At 42.9% G+C, this 17118-nt stretch overlaps 7 non-coding genes across 7 annotated transcripts; all 7 read right to left on the bottom strand.

The window, feature by feature from the left end:
- Window positions 1–2007: 2007 nt before the first annotated feature.
- TRNAG-UCC (transfer RNA glycine (anticodon UCC)) lies at window positions 2008–2079 on the bottom strand. Its single transcript has one exon. It is a non-coding gene; the product is annotated as a tRNA-Gly (tRNA).
- Window positions 2080–10012: 7933 nt separating this feature from the next.
- Window positions 10013–10086, bottom strand: TRNAN-GUU (transfer RNA asparagine (anticodon GUU)). Its single transcript has one exon. It is a non-coding gene; the product is annotated as a tRNA-Asn (tRNA).
- Window positions 10087–10976: 890 nt separating this feature from the next.
- On the bottom strand, window positions 10977–11048 carry TRNAG-UCC (transfer RNA glycine (anticodon UCC)). Its single transcript has one exon. It is a non-coding gene; the product is annotated as a tRNA-Gly (tRNA).
- Window positions 11049–13758: 2710 nt separating this feature from the next.
- Window positions 13759–13832, bottom strand: TRNAN-GUU (transfer RNA asparagine (anticodon GUU)). The gene has a single exon. It is a non-coding gene; the product is annotated as a tRNA-Asn (tRNA).
- A 364-nt stretch (window positions 13833–14196) lies between these two features.
- On the bottom strand, window positions 14197–14267 carry TRNAG-GCC (transfer RNA glycine (anticodon GCC)). The gene has a single exon. It is a non-coding gene; the product is annotated as a tRNA-Gly (tRNA).
- Window positions 14268–14620: 353 nt separating this feature from the next.
- On the bottom strand, window positions 14621–14694 carry TRNAN-GUU (transfer RNA asparagine (anticodon GUU)). The gene has a single exon. It is a non-coding gene; the product is annotated as a tRNA-Asn (tRNA).
- Window positions 14695–15210: 516 nt separating this feature from the next.
- Window positions 15211–15298, bottom strand: TRNAY-GUA (transfer RNA tyrosine (anticodon GUA)). The gene is given in 2 exon segments: window positions 15211–15246; window positions 15262–15298. It is a non-coding gene; the product is annotated as a tRNA-Tyr (tRNA).
- Between the last annotated feature and the right edge of the window lie 1820 nt (window positions 15299–17118).

Below are 17118 nucleotides of genomic sequence, written 5' to 3' on the forward strand. Positions count from 1 at the left end.
TCAGCTCATGTAAGCTGATAAGGAGCTTTTTGTTTGATTTTTGCTATTGTGTTTTGGAACAAATAAAGAGACTTATAGAGTTTACAATCTGTGTGCTTGTTGCAAGGACAAATCCCCCTCTCTATCACACCTCCTATACATAAATACATTTCCATCCCTCATCTAGGGAACTTCGGTTATCAACTGATAAATGAAAGTATCATCACCTTTTATTGTTTGGTAGAACTGCCTTGCTTAATATGATGCTGTCACAGATCAGCAGCACAGCTGCCCTGGTACTTTCTGGTACTCACTATATAAGCTGGGTTCAGACTAATACTCCTTGCCTTTGCAATAGGTGCTTTTACCTGAGGCTCCAGCTTGTGTCTGTTTCCAAGTGCCGATTCCCTGGTTCTGACTTCAATCGTTTGCTGCCTGCTCTGACCTGGTCTTACACTGGTTTTCGAGATTGCCTGTTGATTTGATACTACATTTTGGTTCCATCTGCAGTCAGATGCTGTCTGAACGGGTGTGTCTGAGAGCCGCAACCTGGGCACCATCCGCAGCAAAGTCCATTACTCCTTGCGGAGTGCTCTGGTGATTGCCGGGTGGTTCCTTAGACTCTGCCCCTCAGCTCATACCTCTACCAAACGTGCAGATTGCACAGAGGGTCCCCTTCCCCATACTTGTGGCAGATCCGTGGCAGATCCGTGGCAGATGCTTCTTCCATACCTCTTCTACTTCCTTGTTATCCTTAGTAGAAATTTCTTCTCATGCCCTTAGATTGTTGCAGTGAGATTTCCTACGTTTTTTGGGGCGCCTAAATGCCATAGGTTAACGTTGAAGGTAATGTTCACCCCTAGGGAGAAAAAAGATATTGGAGCCCCAGAATTAAACCAAATACTCCTAACTTTTAATTTGGAAGCCCTCCGGCCCTTAATTTCTTTGCCCGATGGGTTGGCTTCATCCCCCTCAATGTTAAGGTTTTGTCTCTTTCTGATTAAGGCTTTTTTTTCCACAATCTTGTTTATGAGAAATATCTGGAGGCAATGCTATGTTAAGCATAGACTCACCTCCCCAGGTTATTCCTCTTTGCAGATCAAATTTTTTCTACAATCCTTTATTATCTCTTACAGTTCACAGAACCTAGCTCGTTTGAAAGGATTGGTAAAAAAGGTCCATACTCCATAGAGCTTATTTCCTCCATATATAAGCTATTCTACAGCATTCCATACCCACCATTGTTCAAATTTCCTTATATGCTTTATTGCTTTTGGGGTGAGAACTAGACGAGACTCGGACAGCCATCAGGAGCAATGTGCATAAAAGCTCTATCTTTACTTCTTACAAGGGAAATGTTTAAATATACTTTTTCAATGCTCATGCATTGTCTCATCTTAGCTTTGGGCTTGTAATGTTGCTTTCCATATTGTTGTGCTCACCCATGTTTAACTCCTCATTTTGTTTCTTCTAGTTTGTTGTAAAGTTTAGGAGGATTATTGTTACTGCATTTTTCACTGGAATTATCTGATTGTTTCTTGGGATATTTGCACCATGCTGTACACCTCATTCCCTTGCTGCCTTATGGGGCAGGACTACTTATGTATAGCCCTTCTTATCTTATTTTTATTGGTGTTAACTTTGGTTGCTGACATTTTTCCCTCTTGTTCCAGTTTGCTGTACCTTTAAAATTTGTTAACTGAAAATTACAGTTTGAACAAAAAAAACAGTTTGGAGTTTAGCGCTATAAAAGGTATTGATTGAGAGAAAACTGTGGTCAATCTTTATGCTGTGAATGCAATTGTCAAAATCATGATTGATTCCTTCCACAAGCTGAATGAGTCAGGCCGGCCTAAAAACAAAGCAATCCCTTGGTTACTATGACTTTACTTGCATTCAATCTGACATTACTCAGATTGAATGCAATCCTCACTGTGCCCTTATGGCATTGATTGTATTATAATTTTCAAATGCTGATATCATTTATAAAACAGCAAATACGGAGAAAGTTCACAAAGCAAAAAGAAATGCGTTGGCCGGGAATCGAACCCGGGTCAACTGCTTGGAAGGCAGCTATGCTCACCACTATACCACCAACGCAAACTGTTTTAAAGGAAAGACAGGTTAGGTTAGGTTAAGGACAGCTACTTATGTCAGGTTAGGGACAGCTTTTATCAACCATCTGTGGGACAGATACTAGCCTAACACAGCAGCTGGGGGGAGATTTGTATCAAGGTGGACACACAAGTAGCTGGGGGAACATAGAATTTGGCTGCAAGGAGGCTTTTTTTGTGTCAATAAGTTTTACTGAGTTTCCAAAGAAAAATAGACAAACATACATAGAAAACAATAAAACATAGGATTCTTATTACCCGTAACGGCATTGGCTTCATATGAGCGTAAAATACACATCTTAAATATAGCATATACTCTGATACGTAGCAATAATCTGTCAAAACCTTCATGAACCAGAATAAAACAGAGCAATACAATTATACAGAAGTTAATAAAAACAAGAAAAAAAACAATAAACAATAAAAAAAGAACATTACAGCCCAAGAAAGGGGGTTGGGAAGGGAAAGGGGAAAAGAGAATGCACACCACCCAAGGTTGGAGAAAATATGAAAAAGCCCTTAATACAAAAATACAAAAATAGCGCTGGAACAAATATACAAGAGTATTAAGATAAGTACAATTGGAATCAGGGAGATTCTTTAAACCAATCCCACGTGGACCAAACTATTTTAAATTGTTCCATCCTATCATCATCTTCTGCCACATTTCCATATGACGGATTTTTTCTAGTTCGGGTACCCAGTCAGCTATAAAAGGAGCAACAGACTGCCTCCATAATCTCGGGATAAGGAACATAGCCGCGGCAAGAAAATGCTGTAGGGCACCTCTTTTAATACTTTTAAGCGAGCCCGGTATCATAGATAAAAGAGCCACGTTAGGGGTATTGGGCACTGTAGAACCAGAGCATTCATTAAATATCTGAATAATCAGATCCCAGAAATGATATATCTTTGACCATTCCCACCAAATATGAAGCATTGTCCCCCTATGCGACAAACATCGCCAACAGCCGTCCGAGTTTGTGGGAGTAATTCTATGCAGATCCACTGGACAACAATACCACCTAGACAAGAGTTTATAGTTAACCTCCTGGGCCTTACAAGTCAGTGCCATCTTGTGTGTGAGGGTAAATGAAGTTTCCCAGTCATCTCCAGTTATGGGACCGGCCAAATCCCTCTCCCAGTATCTGGTGTATATAGTGGCTATAGCCTCAGGATTTTGTGTGAGTAGCTCATATAGCCTTGAGACAACATGGGGAGGGCGAACAGGTGAGCTAACTAATTGCTCGAATTCCATCAAATTTCTGTGTAGTAAGGGTGGGTCAGTAAAAGAAGCCACAAAAGACATTAATTGCTTGTATGAAAGCCAGGATAGTAGCTTACTTCTGTATGGAAGGTCTAGAGAGGATAAAGGGGGAACCCGCCCATTATGAACTATATCCTTTAGGTGACGGTGTTCGGAGGCAGACCATGACAAGAATTTGGTAGCCCTTAATGCCGTTGGAAAAGCCCCGGTCTCATAGACAATGTGCCCGATCTAAGGAGAATATCCCATATACGTAATAAGTCCAAAGAAAGTGTAGGTATGGGGGAAGTCAGCCGTAATAATGACCGGTCCACCCATGGCAGAGACTGGAGACTCACTGGGGACATATGTTCTTCCAGTAGCACCCATTCTTTCAACTCCCGACTGTGAAACCAGTCTGTCAGGCGCACTAAGACTGATGCTCTATAGTAGGAAACAATATCAGGGCCCCCCCACTCCTCCTCTACATTTAGGTTTAACCGAGATGCCGAATGCCAATCTGGGGCACTTCTCATTCCATAGAAATTTTAAAAACAACCTATGTATTTTACGCAGATATGCAGTTGGTAAAAATATGGGAACCGTTTGGAAAATATATAACAATCTGGGGACAATATCCATTTTTAGAGTGTTTATGCGAGCGAACCAGGAAAGAGGCAGGGAGTCATATTTCTGAAGGTTGGATTGAATTTTACTATATACAGGGGTATGATTAAGTGAGAACAAAGCAGAAGGGTCCGATGGTATCATTATACCCAAATACTTAATGGCGGTAGGACAAATCCGAAAGGACAGATTATTGTGTATAGTGGACATTTGAGTCAAGTTTAAGGTAACATTTAGAAGTTCGGATTTGGAGTAGTTTACCTTGAAATTGCTAAGTGATCCGAATTCGTCAAATTCCTTCAGTACCGAAGGTATCGTGACATGAGGGGACGTTATATATAGTAAAAGATCATCTGCATATAAGGAGAGTTTATAATGGGTATCGCCTATCTTGATCCCTTTAACATCCGGATTGTGACGCAAGGCTACAGCCAAATGTTCCATAACTAGGGCGTAAAGCAATGGGGAAAGAGGACACCCCTGTCTCGTACCGTTCTTGATTTGGAAAGAATCAGAGAGGGTGCCGTTAACCCGCACTCGGGCCCTGGGTGAGGAATACAATGCAGCAATTCTAGAGACCATATTGGGGCCCAGGCCTACCTGACGTAACGCTGATTACATAAACTCCCAACAAACCCTATCGAAGGCCTTTTCAGCGTCTATGGACAGCAGGCACATAGGAGTACCTGTAGACTTAGCAAATTGGGTCAGCAGTATAGTCTTAATAATATTGTCCCTGGCTTCCCTTCCATAGATAAACCCACTTTGATCCAGATGAATCAATGAGGGCATATAAGGGGATAACCTATTGGCAATCAATTTAGAAAATATTTTTGCATCAACATTATTAATGATATGGGTCTATAAATAGAGCAAACAGTATGGTCTTTGCCAGGCTTAGGAAGGACCGTAATATGAGCTTCCAAACTCTGTGGAGGAAACAGCGTGTCAACGGATATGAAAGAAAACACCCTAGTCATGAAGGGAACAAGATTAAGGGCATGGAGTTTATAAAACCGCGGAGTAAAGCCATCAGGGCCAGGGCTTTTCCCTGTCGGTGTAGCACGTAAAGCAGTAGATACCTCCTCCTCAGAAAACGGGGTCTCCAGTTGCGATATCACCTCAGCATCTAACGTTGGAAGGGCTCTTTTGGGTATATAATCTTGTAGAGAGGATGGACTTGCATGGGTAGGACAGATTTTATAGAGATCGGCATAATAATTATTAAAAGTTTGCAAGATCTCCTTAGGGATGGATGTCAAGCCGCCATTAGCAGTTCGGATAGATGGGATTTAAGTAGTAGAAGTGCGAGGGTGTAAGCCCCGTGCTAACAATCGGCCACATTTATCCCCATACTGGTAAATTAATTTGCGGAAACGATCCCGATTGCGTTGGTATGCTAGGACGTACAGCTTCAAAAGATGAGTCCTAGCAGTGCTCAGTTCTAAAAATACAGCTGGAGACATGTTTTGTTTATGTAGGCGTTCCAAGGAGCAAATTTTATCACTAGTAAGTGTAATATCCTGCAATCTGATCCTTTTAAGCCGAGATCCTTGCTGAATTAGGACCCCTCGAACCACCGCCTTCAAAGCCTCCCATTGTAAAGGTAGGGGAGTGGGGTCCGCAAAATGGTCCCCTATAAAATTGGTAATTGCTTCTAAAACCGCCTTCGCACAAATAGAGTCCTTAAACAGGGAATCATTACACCTCCATGTCCATTCTCTAGGGCCCATTTGAGGAATTTGGAGTGAGAGGGATACTGAGGAATGATCCGACCAGGGACATAATTCTAAAGAAGTAACAGGATTCCAATCAAGTACAGAGTGGCTCGCTAAAATATAATCTATACGGAAGTACACATTGTGTGGGTTGGAGTAAAAGGTGTAATCTTTGGTGGTGGGATGCAGAGTACGCCACATATCTGCTAGTCTAAGATCGTGTGGTCTAGAACGAAGGGAGTTCAATTTGGAATAGGATATAGGAGTTTTCCCGGTGGAGGTGTCAATCCGGGGATCCAGAACACAATTCAGGTCGCCTCCCACTATGATTGGTCCCTCGGCGAACCCCTTCAGAGTCTCCAAATACTGCGTAAGAGCCACAGTAGGTTGATGATTAGGGGCATAAAAAGAGGCCAGTGTAAATTTCTTATCCCAAAGAAAAATTTTAAGGATCAGAAATCTGCCCTGAGAATCAGAGCGGGAGTCAAGTATCTGGACAGGCAACGTTTTATGGAAAGCTATAGAGACCCCCTTAGTTCTGGACTCAGGATTGGAGCTGTGACGCCAAACAGTGTAATAACGATTGCGGAGAGAGGGAACTCTAGTGGATTGAAAATGAGTCCCCTGCAAAAGTAAAATATTCACTCTCGCTTTATGTTGAGCATATAGCACTAGAGAGCGCATGCTCGGGCTATTTAAACCCTTAACATTGAGGGTGCGGATTCTCAGAATTTGTGGTGTTTCTTTTATTGAGGACATCAAGGGAAGCGGGTCAGGGAAGGGGCACCAGACGGGCTAGGCGGGCTAAACCTAGACCGTGGGGTGAAAAACTAAAGTGGGATCCCAAAGATGCCAAATCACCGCCTGGTAAGTGTGGGGGAAGTGTCTGTGCGCAGTGTGGGGAGGCAAACAAACAAGCAACAAATATACCTTCTGGTCCCGCCTGGGGGAACCCACAAAACCAAGAACAACATAAAGAATGAGCGAACCCCAAATTTCGCCCAGAGTAATAAACAGTCCTATAATCAGTATAACTAAAGTGTAGAGCATATATCAAAAGACATCAACTTAAGATAAGTATTTCACCAAGTTCCTGCTAAAACAGGCTAAGGAAACAGGGATACAACATCCCAGGTCCCATAATATGGCCAACCGGGAAGGCGAGAGCAATAAAGCTCACACGCCCCCGGTGAACCCTAGGCATAATTAACCACCGGATCTAGAGTGCATTCAAAAATAGCAATACAACTAACAGCTGAATCTGCAGCAATAAACCCTAGATAATAACGCTCAGCATAGCTATCAGTACATGGAAAGTCCCACCGTAGAGGAGAAACATCTTGCGCAGGATCAGATGTAGTCCGATGATGCTTGGCAGCACAGGAACTTGGATCTCCATTCAAAGGCGGACTGTTCTCTCGGCCATGCACTGCAGGTGATAAAACATGTTGAGGACAGAGGTGATCCAGTGGTGTTTAGTAGCCTAAGAAACACAAAAAGGTTAGGATGGAAGGTAGAAGTTTCAAGAACAATGATGAAGGTATCCTGAGAACCAATAAAAATTGTTGGCGATGCCGAATCAGTCGGCTAGGTTATGGAAGGAGGGGGGCAAAAAGGTGACCCGCGGAGGTGATTGGAGGACTATCAGACGGGAGTCGTGGAGGAGCTTGCGATGGCACTGGTTTGCTGTTGAGGAGCGAAGTCGCCATGGGCCATTCAGGTAATAAGATGTCAGGAAGTTGCAGATCACGTACAATATGAGGCAGGTCAGATGGCTCGCGGAGAACAAGAGTTCTACCTCCAGATCTGATGATGAGATGGAAGGGGAATCCCCATCTGTATGGGATGTTCCGATCACGAAGAACTGTCGAGAGCGGTTTAAGAGCCCTCCAATGTATGTTTAGAGAGGTCAGGCAGCAGTTGTATCTAAGCCCCGGCGTATTCAATATTTGTAGATTCTCTGGCTTTTTTCATGATATCTTCCCTGGTTCTGTAAAAATGAATCCGACAGATAACTTCTCTAGGGCGTTGCGGATTTGTGCTGCGCGGGCCCAGGGTTCTATGTATCCGATCTATCTCTATATCAACATCAGATGGGACAGAAAGAAGCTTAGCAAATATAGAGTAGCCAGCTGCGGGTAATTCCGAATTCCGTACGGTCCCAGGCAGACCCCGTACACGAATGTCACTCCGCCTGCTGCGGTTTTCAGCGTCATCATGCAACAGCTACAACATATTAAGTTATTATTAAGTTATATTAAGGCACCCCACACTGTGTTCTAAATCTTGCTTGGTCCTTCCAGTCCCACTCCTCCTCGGAATTTGTGTTGGCTGGGCTATGGCCTAAAGAAGCTTCTGAAGAAGGCATCAGGCAGAGACTAAGCGGCGTCCCTTCTGTACCCCCTTCATTTTAGGGCCCATTGAAACGGGATAAGAAGGCGCTGTAGCGCTTACACGAGTGGGATCCTCCGGCAGGACACTGAGCTTAGGATAGCCGCGTCCTACTCCGGCGCCATCAGGCCACGCCCCAGGAGGCTTTTTTTTTACAATTTGGCTGCAAGGAGGCTTTTTTTCTAAGGGAACTCTTGCGAACATGTGCAGATGGGAAGTGTGCCAAAATAAGTTTACTTGCCTTAAGGAGAACATTTCTTTGATATAAAGAGAGCAGCTCTCCTTTTAAAAAAGAGTGGGCACGGAGTAGATCAGAGGGAATTGGGTTAAGTGGACAGGTAGTAGATGGAGATGATCAGAGAAGGAAACTTTGTCTAATGAATAGTGCTGAAGGAGGTTAGTGATGATATACAGGTGGAAGGGGTTGATTTGGTTGGAGTGGTACGGTGAACATGGAATTTTGTCTGATTTTATCAATATTATTTTCAAAATAAATGGGTATGTCTTGGGCAGAGAAGGTAGTTAAAGGAGAAATAATTTTGTTTGGTGACAGTGGGTGTGGTGTTGAGGTGTTCTGTCCTAGCTTTGTAGTTCATGAAGTGGAAAAGACAGATGCAATCCGTGATGCAAATTAGGTGAAAATGAGAAAGGGAGGGGTAGAAAGAACTCTGTATGTACAATTAGGGCAGAAAGAGAATGAGACCCACACCACCACCTACTATGCCCTGTTGTCAGGTCTGAAGGCATCTGTAAAGTGAAGATCTCCATGAGAGAGTAGGTAGCAAGGGCAAAGTTTAAGGACAAAAGCCAAGTTTCAGGGAGAGCGAGAAAGTTCAGAGATTTAGAGAGGAAAAGGTTGTGAAAAAAAGGTTAGCTTGTTGTAGACAGATCTGGTACACAGACCACAAGAGAAAGGGGGAAAGAATTTGTGAGTTTGGTGAATAAGGTTAAAAATTGTATCTTGGTGAAAGGGTGGGGACCAGGGTTGTGCGAGTTGTCACCAGCAAACAGTAGTAGAGATGGAGATTGTAGGTGAGTGAAGGAGCAGTCAGCAAGGCGTTATCGGACTGGGGAGGGAGAGAGGGAATAGGACCAGAGAGTGAGTGACTACAGGGAGAGCGATACACAGGAGTACAATAAACAATATGGCAAACTGAAGTCCATGTGAGCAGCTACTGTAGTAGGTGTTGTAGTGAGATTTGTAAGCAAAATTCTAGGTGTAGGATTGTAGGAATTAAAGTCAGGAAGTCAGCATAGATGGCTCGGTGAAAAATAGTAGTTCAGGACGGTTGAAGCAGATATTGTGTTGAGGGTGCAAGGTTGTTGAAGAAGATTTAGTCCCTCAGGTCCCAGGTGAAAATTACAGAGTCCAGAAGTTGTTCGAATTCCTGGTTTAATTCCCACAGCACTTGATATTTGGGCACGTGACCAGGGTCCCACAAAATCGTGCCTACATTTTAAATAGATATACTTTAAACCCTGGTATGGCTGAACTGAATAAATTTATTGCAATTTGGGAGATTAGTGCAACCTGGGTAGGGGTGGGGTTAGTAGGGTGTAAAGTTATCAATGAGCAATCAGCTGGATAAAAGGGATGGTAAACAGATAAAACTATGGACAAATTAAAATTTGTACAATGAGTCCCTGTAAAATATACGGCAAACCATACACTGAATAGACACAACAATTCAGATGGCAGTTATAGTGGATGACATACCGACTAAATTATTTTAGTTACCAAACACAATATATTTGAAAGTTTTGTAAATGTAGTAGTATGCTTCTCAACATTTCATAGCTGTAATTTGTGATTTTACATCACGGCTACCCTTAGCCAAAGTGAACAGAAAATTTGAGCTCTTTAAGAAAGACAGACAGGCGTAGTTTGCATTTCTACATGACTGCTACCCTTGGCCAAAGAGAGCAGAAAACATGAGCGTCCCTGGGTGGGCTTGAAATACCAACCTTTCGGTTAACAGCCGAACGCGCTAACCGATTGCGCCACAGAGACCATACATGCAGGGACAATGCTCATGATCAGATAGAGTAGTGCCAAGAAACTGAGCCTCTTCTTGTTATGGTCATGGGTCCAAGCCCCATGTTAATGGTTAATGGTACAGGATTTGTTGCAGCTAATGATATTTGCCATGCTTGACTTTCCTCTGATTAGCATGAAGGCATTTAACTGCAGCCATGGGTCTCTTTCAGACCCCAGGCTAGGTAAAAGAATTTGACACTGCATTGGCCAAAAATTGAAACTGGGCCTCCCGTGTGGCAGGTGACAATTCTACCACTGAATCATTAATGCTGCACACCATTACTGGGGGCTGACCACATCCCCCATTGGGCCTGAGAAGTCTGAATGTAAGCAACTGCCACTCTCCGTTAACAAAAAGTTCCAGTTCTCTGTACTCTTAAGAAAAGGCTACTGAGAGACCTTGGCTCAGGGACATGACCTAAACTTTCCTTGGCTGCCAGAATATTACCCAGGCCAGGAATTTTTACATTGCTGACATTTTTCCCTCTTGTTCCAGTTTGCTACCAGTTTGCTGTACCTTTAATATTTGTTAACTGAAAATTACAGTTTGAACAAAAAAAAAAAAAGTTTGGAGTTTAGCGCTATAAAAGGTATTGATTGAGAGAAAACTGTGGTCAATCTTTATGCTGTGAATGCATTTGTCAGCCAAAATCATGATTGATTCTTTCCACAAGCTGTATGAGTCAGGCCGGCCTAAAAACAATGCAATCCCTTGGTTACTATGACTTTGGTATTGAATGCATTACTCAGATTGAATGCAATCCTCACTGTGCCCTTATGGCATTGATTATATTATAATTTTCAAATGCTGATATCATTTATAAAACAGCAAATACGGTGAAAGTTCATAAAGCAAAAAGAAATGCGTTGGCCGGGAATCGAACCCGGGTCAACTGCTTGGAAGGCAGCTATGCTCACCACTATACCACCAACGCAAGCTGCTTTAAGGAAAAGACATAAAAATTTTTAGGTAGGGGTAATAAAAGAGGAGTACGCAGAGAAAGATGGAGAAAGAGTGAGCACCAGGACCAATCACATGGATCTGGCAGTTGGGGCCTTTAGTGTAGGTTTCTAGATTCACAGATTCAAGAGTGGGGAAAGCTAAAAGAACATGTTCAGGTCCAGTAATCCTTGCAAAATGATTCCTAGGGCACCTCCCAGTAATATGACCCAGATAGCCCTAGCAACCAGTCAGTCCTGGGGTACTTTTCAGTCCTGTTAACTGACACACCTTTTCTCAGCTCTTAGTAAAACCCAGCAGGGGGAGGGGGTAGAAGTCTCAGCAGGCCCTACAGATCCTCCTCTCAGCTCTCTGCCAGTCCAGACAACTATAGCACTACAGGTTGCAGTAGTTCTCCATATGTCAGGTTAGGGACAGCTTTTATCAACCATCTGTGGGACAGATACCAGCCTAACACAGCAGCTGGGGGGAGATTTGTATCAAGGTGGACACACAAGAAGCTGGGGGAACATAGAGAATTTGGCTGCAAGGAGGCTTTTTTTCTAAGGGAACTCCAGTTTATTGAGTTCCACAATGAGTAACCTAATAGGATACACCAGACACAATACTGTAGGAATAATTTAGTGGATCCTTGATTTCTACATTTGTAATGTAATACCTTAACAAGTAGCAAATGTCTCTCCTGGGTTGAAGTGGAAAATAATTTCCTGCTCCTACAAATTCACACTATTATTTGTTCTATGAACAGAATCCGTTTTTAAAAATGAGTACCTGCAATGGTTAAACTGATCTTGACTTTAAATGCGAACATGTGCAGATGGGAAGTGTGCCAAAATAAGTTTACTTGCCTTAAGGAGAACATTTCTTTGATATAAAGAGAGCAGCTCTCCTTTTCAAAAAGAGTGGGCACGGAGTAGATCAGAGGGAATTGGGTCAAGTGGACAGGTAGTAGATGGAGATGATCAGAGAAGGAAACTTTGTCTAATGAATAGTGCTGAAGGAGGTTAGTGATGATATACAGGTGGAAGGGGTTGATTTGGTTGGAGTGGTATGGTGAACATGGACATTTTGTCTGATTTTATCAATATTTTTTTCAAAGTAAATGGGTATGTCTAAGGTAGAGAAAGTAGTTAGCGGAGAAATAATTTTGTTTGGCGACAGTGAGTGTCGTGTTGAGGTGTTCTGTCCTAGCTTTGTAGTTCATGAAGTAACCACTGAGGCCAGGTTTCCTATACTTGTGCTCAGCTGCACAAACAGGCGTTGTAGACATTTAGAATTACATGTTTATGTATAGGTCATTGGTAGTAGAAGGCGGCCAGAGGCAAAGATAGAGTGTGGTTAAAATGATTGTCTGCTTGATCAGGGGTGGGAGTTAGTGATGTAAGGTAGTTAGGATATGGCCGAGGGGGATATTTCTCTGCTATCAACCTGGTTCAAGAAATGGGGGGATGGGGGGGAGAATTAGAGAAATTGAAGGTAAGGAGGTTGTGGTCCGAAATTGGAAATAGTGAGTTGTCAAGGTGGATGAGGTTGTAGAGATACAAGATCTAATGTGTGTCCGGCAATGTGTGTGGGGCTGTTTATGTTAGCCCAAAAGATGGGGGCTACCCTTAGCCAAAGAAAACAGAAAATTTGAGCTCTTCAAGAAAGACAGATGGGTGTAGTTTGGATTTCTACATGACTGCTACCCTTGGCCAAAGAGAGCAGAAGATAAGAGCGTCTAACCAATTGCGCCACAGAGACCATACATGCAGGTGTAAAGCGCATGATCAGGTAGACTAGTGGGAAGAAACTGAGCCTCTTCTTGTTATGGTCATGGGTCTGAGCCCCATGTTAATGGTTAATGGTACAGAATTTGTTGCAGCAAGTGATATTTGCCATACTTGCTATGGCTCACCAACTTCCCCTGCTTCATTTGAGCTTCTGCCATGCAGTCCTTGACAGAGGGTAAAGCAGCCTCCTTAATAAGGAGTGTGCTTTAGCTTCCTCAATTGATCAAGTCTCTCATACATTCCCTTAAGTATGCCTGACTTTCCCCTGATTAGCATGAAGGCATTTAACTGCAGCCATGGGTCTCTTTCAGACCCCAGGCTAGGTAAAAGAATTTGATACTGCATTGGCCAAAAATTGAAACTGGGCCTCTCGTGTGGCAGGTGAGAATTCTACCACTGAACCATTAATGCCACACACAATTACTGGGGGCTGACCACATCCCCCATTGGGCCTGGGAAGTCTGAATGTAAGCAACTGCCACTCTCCATTAACAAAAAGTTCCAGTTTTCTGTACTCCTAGAAAAGGCTACCGAGAGACCTTGGCTCAGAGACATAACCTAAACTTTCCTTGCCTGTCAGAATATTACCCAGGCCAGGAATTTTAACCCGTCTGAGCAGATTTAAAACGGGTAGTTTGTGGTTTTAAATCATTGTTAACCTTGGCAAAACGGAGCAGAAGATTTGAGCGTCCCTGGGTGGGATCGAGCCACCAACCTGTCGGTTACCAGCTGAATGTGCTAACTGATTGCGCCAGAGAGACCACGTATGGGCCCATGGGATGTTCCTCTGAATAAAAGTTAGTTTTCATAAACTTAAGGCGCTCTTCCACAGCTCTTCAAGAAGGACAGACAGGCGTAGTTTGCATTTCTACATGACTGCTACCCTTGGCCAAAAAGAGCAGAAAATGTGAGCGTCCCTGGGTGGGCTTGAACCACCAACCTTTCGGTTAACAGCCGAACGCGCTAACCGATTGCGCCACAGAGACAACACATCCAAGTCTAAAGCGCATGATCAGGTAGAGTAGTGGGAAGAAAATGAGCCTCTTCTTGTTATGGTCATGGGTCTGAGCCCCATGGTAATGGTTAATGATACAGAAGTTACTGCATCAAATGATATTTGCCATACCTGCTATGGCTCACCAACTTCCCCTGCTTCATTTGAGCTTCTGCCATGCAGTCCTTGAAAGAGGGTAAAGGAGCCTCCTTAACAAGGAGTGTGCTTTAGCTTCCCCAATTGATCAAGTCTCTCATACATTTTCCTAAGTATGCCTGACTTTCCCCTAATTAGCACAATGGCATTTAACGGCAGCCATTGGCCCTTTTCAGACGCCAGGCAAAATATTTTGATACTGCATTGGCCGGGAATCGAACCCGGGCCTCCCGCGTGGCAGGCGAGAATTCTACCACTGAACCACCAATGCTGTATGTTAAACCAATATTTGGCTTGGGGAGTCCAAATGTAAAAAACTGCCATCGTCCATTAACAAAAAGTTCTAATTCTCTGTACTCTTCGAAAAAGCTGTCGAGAGACCTTGAGCAGATTCAAACAAGGTAGTTTGAGGTTTTACATCATTGTTACCCTTGGCAAAAAAAGCAGAAGATTTGAGTGTCCCTGGGTGGGATCGAGCCACCATACTGGCCCATCTTGAGAGAGATGTTCACTTGAATAAAAGTTAGTTTTCATAAACATAGAGCAGCCTTTGAGAAGGGCAAACAGGCATAGTTTTCATTTCTACATGACTGCTACCCTTGGCCAAAGAGCAGAAAATATGAGCGTCCCTGGGTGGGCTTGAACCACCAACCTTTCGGTTAACAGCCGAACGCGCTAACCGATTGCGCCACAGAGACTGTACATGTGGAAATAAAACACATGAGCAAGTACAGTAGTGGGGATAGTCTGAGCCTCTTCTTGTCAGGGTCATAGGTTCATTGAATTTTGTTGCAGTGAATGATATTTGCCATACCTTCTAGGGCTTACTATGCGTATAAGACGACCCCCGACTTTGGCACAGATTTTTCGGGGTTAAAAAGTCGTCTTATACGCCGGAAAATACGGTAAGTTACTGAATTTCTGAAATCATAAAGAAAAATTCATGTATTGAGATGTATATTGAGATGTATTGAGGTGCATATAACCAAAAAAGAAATCCTTCTAACAACACAACTAGAGCCTACTCTTGAATCTACAGTTTGTTGCAGAAGATTGATGCTCAGAATACAGATTTATTTTTACGAAAACTACTTTTCTATAAAGGTGTTAAACTACATGACTGTTACTGTGTATGACATATAAGGATGAAAATTATTAGTGAAAACAAAATAAAAGACCAAGAACTTATCTGCAGATACAGTTAATAAAATATTTCCTTCGAGCCGGAATCGAACCAGCGACCTAAGGATCTCTGTGCATTTGTTCTACAGTCCTCCGCTCTACCAGCTGAGCTATCGAAGGGGATGCTCATTTGGGAGGAGTTGCTTCTTATATACTGTTGTTACCACCCATGATTTCCTAAGCCACACCTAGTACAGCAGAGAGGAAAATAATTTATGTTGGAACTGCTGTTAATCCGCTACAAGATCTCTAATGCGTACATAGCTTTATTCTACACCGTGACCATCTACTCTCTTTTATATTGTCACAAAGTTGAGTATTTCGGCCCCAGCCAGAGCTAACAACTCCCTCTGTGCCGAGACTAATTTTTTCCCTCCCTATTTTCTTGCATATTAAAAAAAAATTTCCTCTTGCATGCATGCGCACCCAACATGTGCATTAACATGTGCATTCCTTATTTTAACCTAAGGTTATTGCTGTCACAAGGGGGGTAAATCTTTTACATTTTAACACACAACACTGTTTTGTGTTTGTGTCCAGGAAAAATCATTAAAGCGGACCTATCATTACATTTTCAACATTACATAACGAGGGTGGCTAACCTGTTTAATTATTAGATTTGCAAAAAAAAAAATGTACAGGTTTGGAATCAAAAATCCAGCAACCTCCAGACCTGAGGAGTGTCGGATTTTAGAAAATTATGCATTTTTTTTTTAATACATACCTCCACACACAGGCAGCCTTCTTCCCGCATCTGACAGGGAGCAGGCAGCAGGGACGTCTCAACATGTATTTAGTTTAGCAAGCAAGACCTAACAGGTGTTTCTGCAGAACAGCGCCATGAAAACATTAGTGGCCAAACAATGTGCTGCAGTCCCTGTATTGAAAATGCGGTCCGAAATTCATGCCGGGAAAATGAGGGATTCAGATTATCGATGGCCGGATTTTCGATTGTCAACATGTATTATATTTTTTTAAACATTTTTTGGGGAGGTCGCCTACTTTTCTATCTTTATTCCAGCGGCGGTAAAGACTAAAGGGGAAACCCGCACCCATCTGGTATATTTGCATCACAGATCCCAGGAGGTTGTGGGCTGCTTCTTCTGAGCAGGCTCGAGATTGCCATGTGTCATGAGGGGCCTTTCTTAAATGTAAAGTTAAAGGAAATTGCTTGACCACATGCATGCCCATTTTTTTTTTTTAACATGTGCAGGAAAAAACTTCACACGATCTGGCGCCATGATGGACCCGGAAAAATATGGCCGTGCTTGTCGTTCTATTCAACGTTGTAAAGAAACCGAGACGGCGCAATGCACATCGGATCACCAATATAATTAAAAACATTTTCGGAAAAGTTGTATTTAAAGCGGAGCTAAACCCAAAATAGAAAAATAAAAAGCACACCTTTAATCCCACAGATCCGTCGGGAGGTTTTTTTGTTTGAGTCCCACATCGTCCCAGTATATGTCTTTGGCCCAGCGCAGAGGGCGCAGAGGACGCCGAAATCTTCTTCATTCGTCTTCTAGGTTCTTCTGCACGGGTGCGAGATTGGGTGATGTACATGGGAAAAAAGATTGCTGATCTCACTGTGCATGCGTGAATTAAAAGGCTCCTTCTGCCCATGCTGGAAATAAGGGCATGAGCAGAAGAAAAGGCCAAGAGCCTCCAGGGATGAATGACATAGGTATCCCAGGAGGCTTTGCGCTGCAGCAATCAAGACAGAAATAGGTTATAGGTCCATTTTAAGCTTTTACTTACCAACAATCTAAATTTAAAGCTGTTACATCTTGTGACAAAAAAAGGGCATTTTATTGGTTGCAAAAAAAAAATAAAGTTTTGACAGCGATATTATTAATATTAAACGGGATTTATATAGCACAACATATTACACATAGGGGTTGCAAATAACAGACAGATACAGTGACACAGGAGGAGGAGAG

This window comes from Pyxicephalus adspersus, chromosome 4, assembly GCF_032062135.1.
Source record: "Pyxicephalus adspersus chromosome 4, UCB_Pads_2.0, whole genome shotgun sequence".
Lineage (NCBI taxonomy): Eukaryota > Metazoa > Chordata > Amphibia > Anura > Pyxicephalidae > Pyxicephalus > Pyxicephalus adspersus.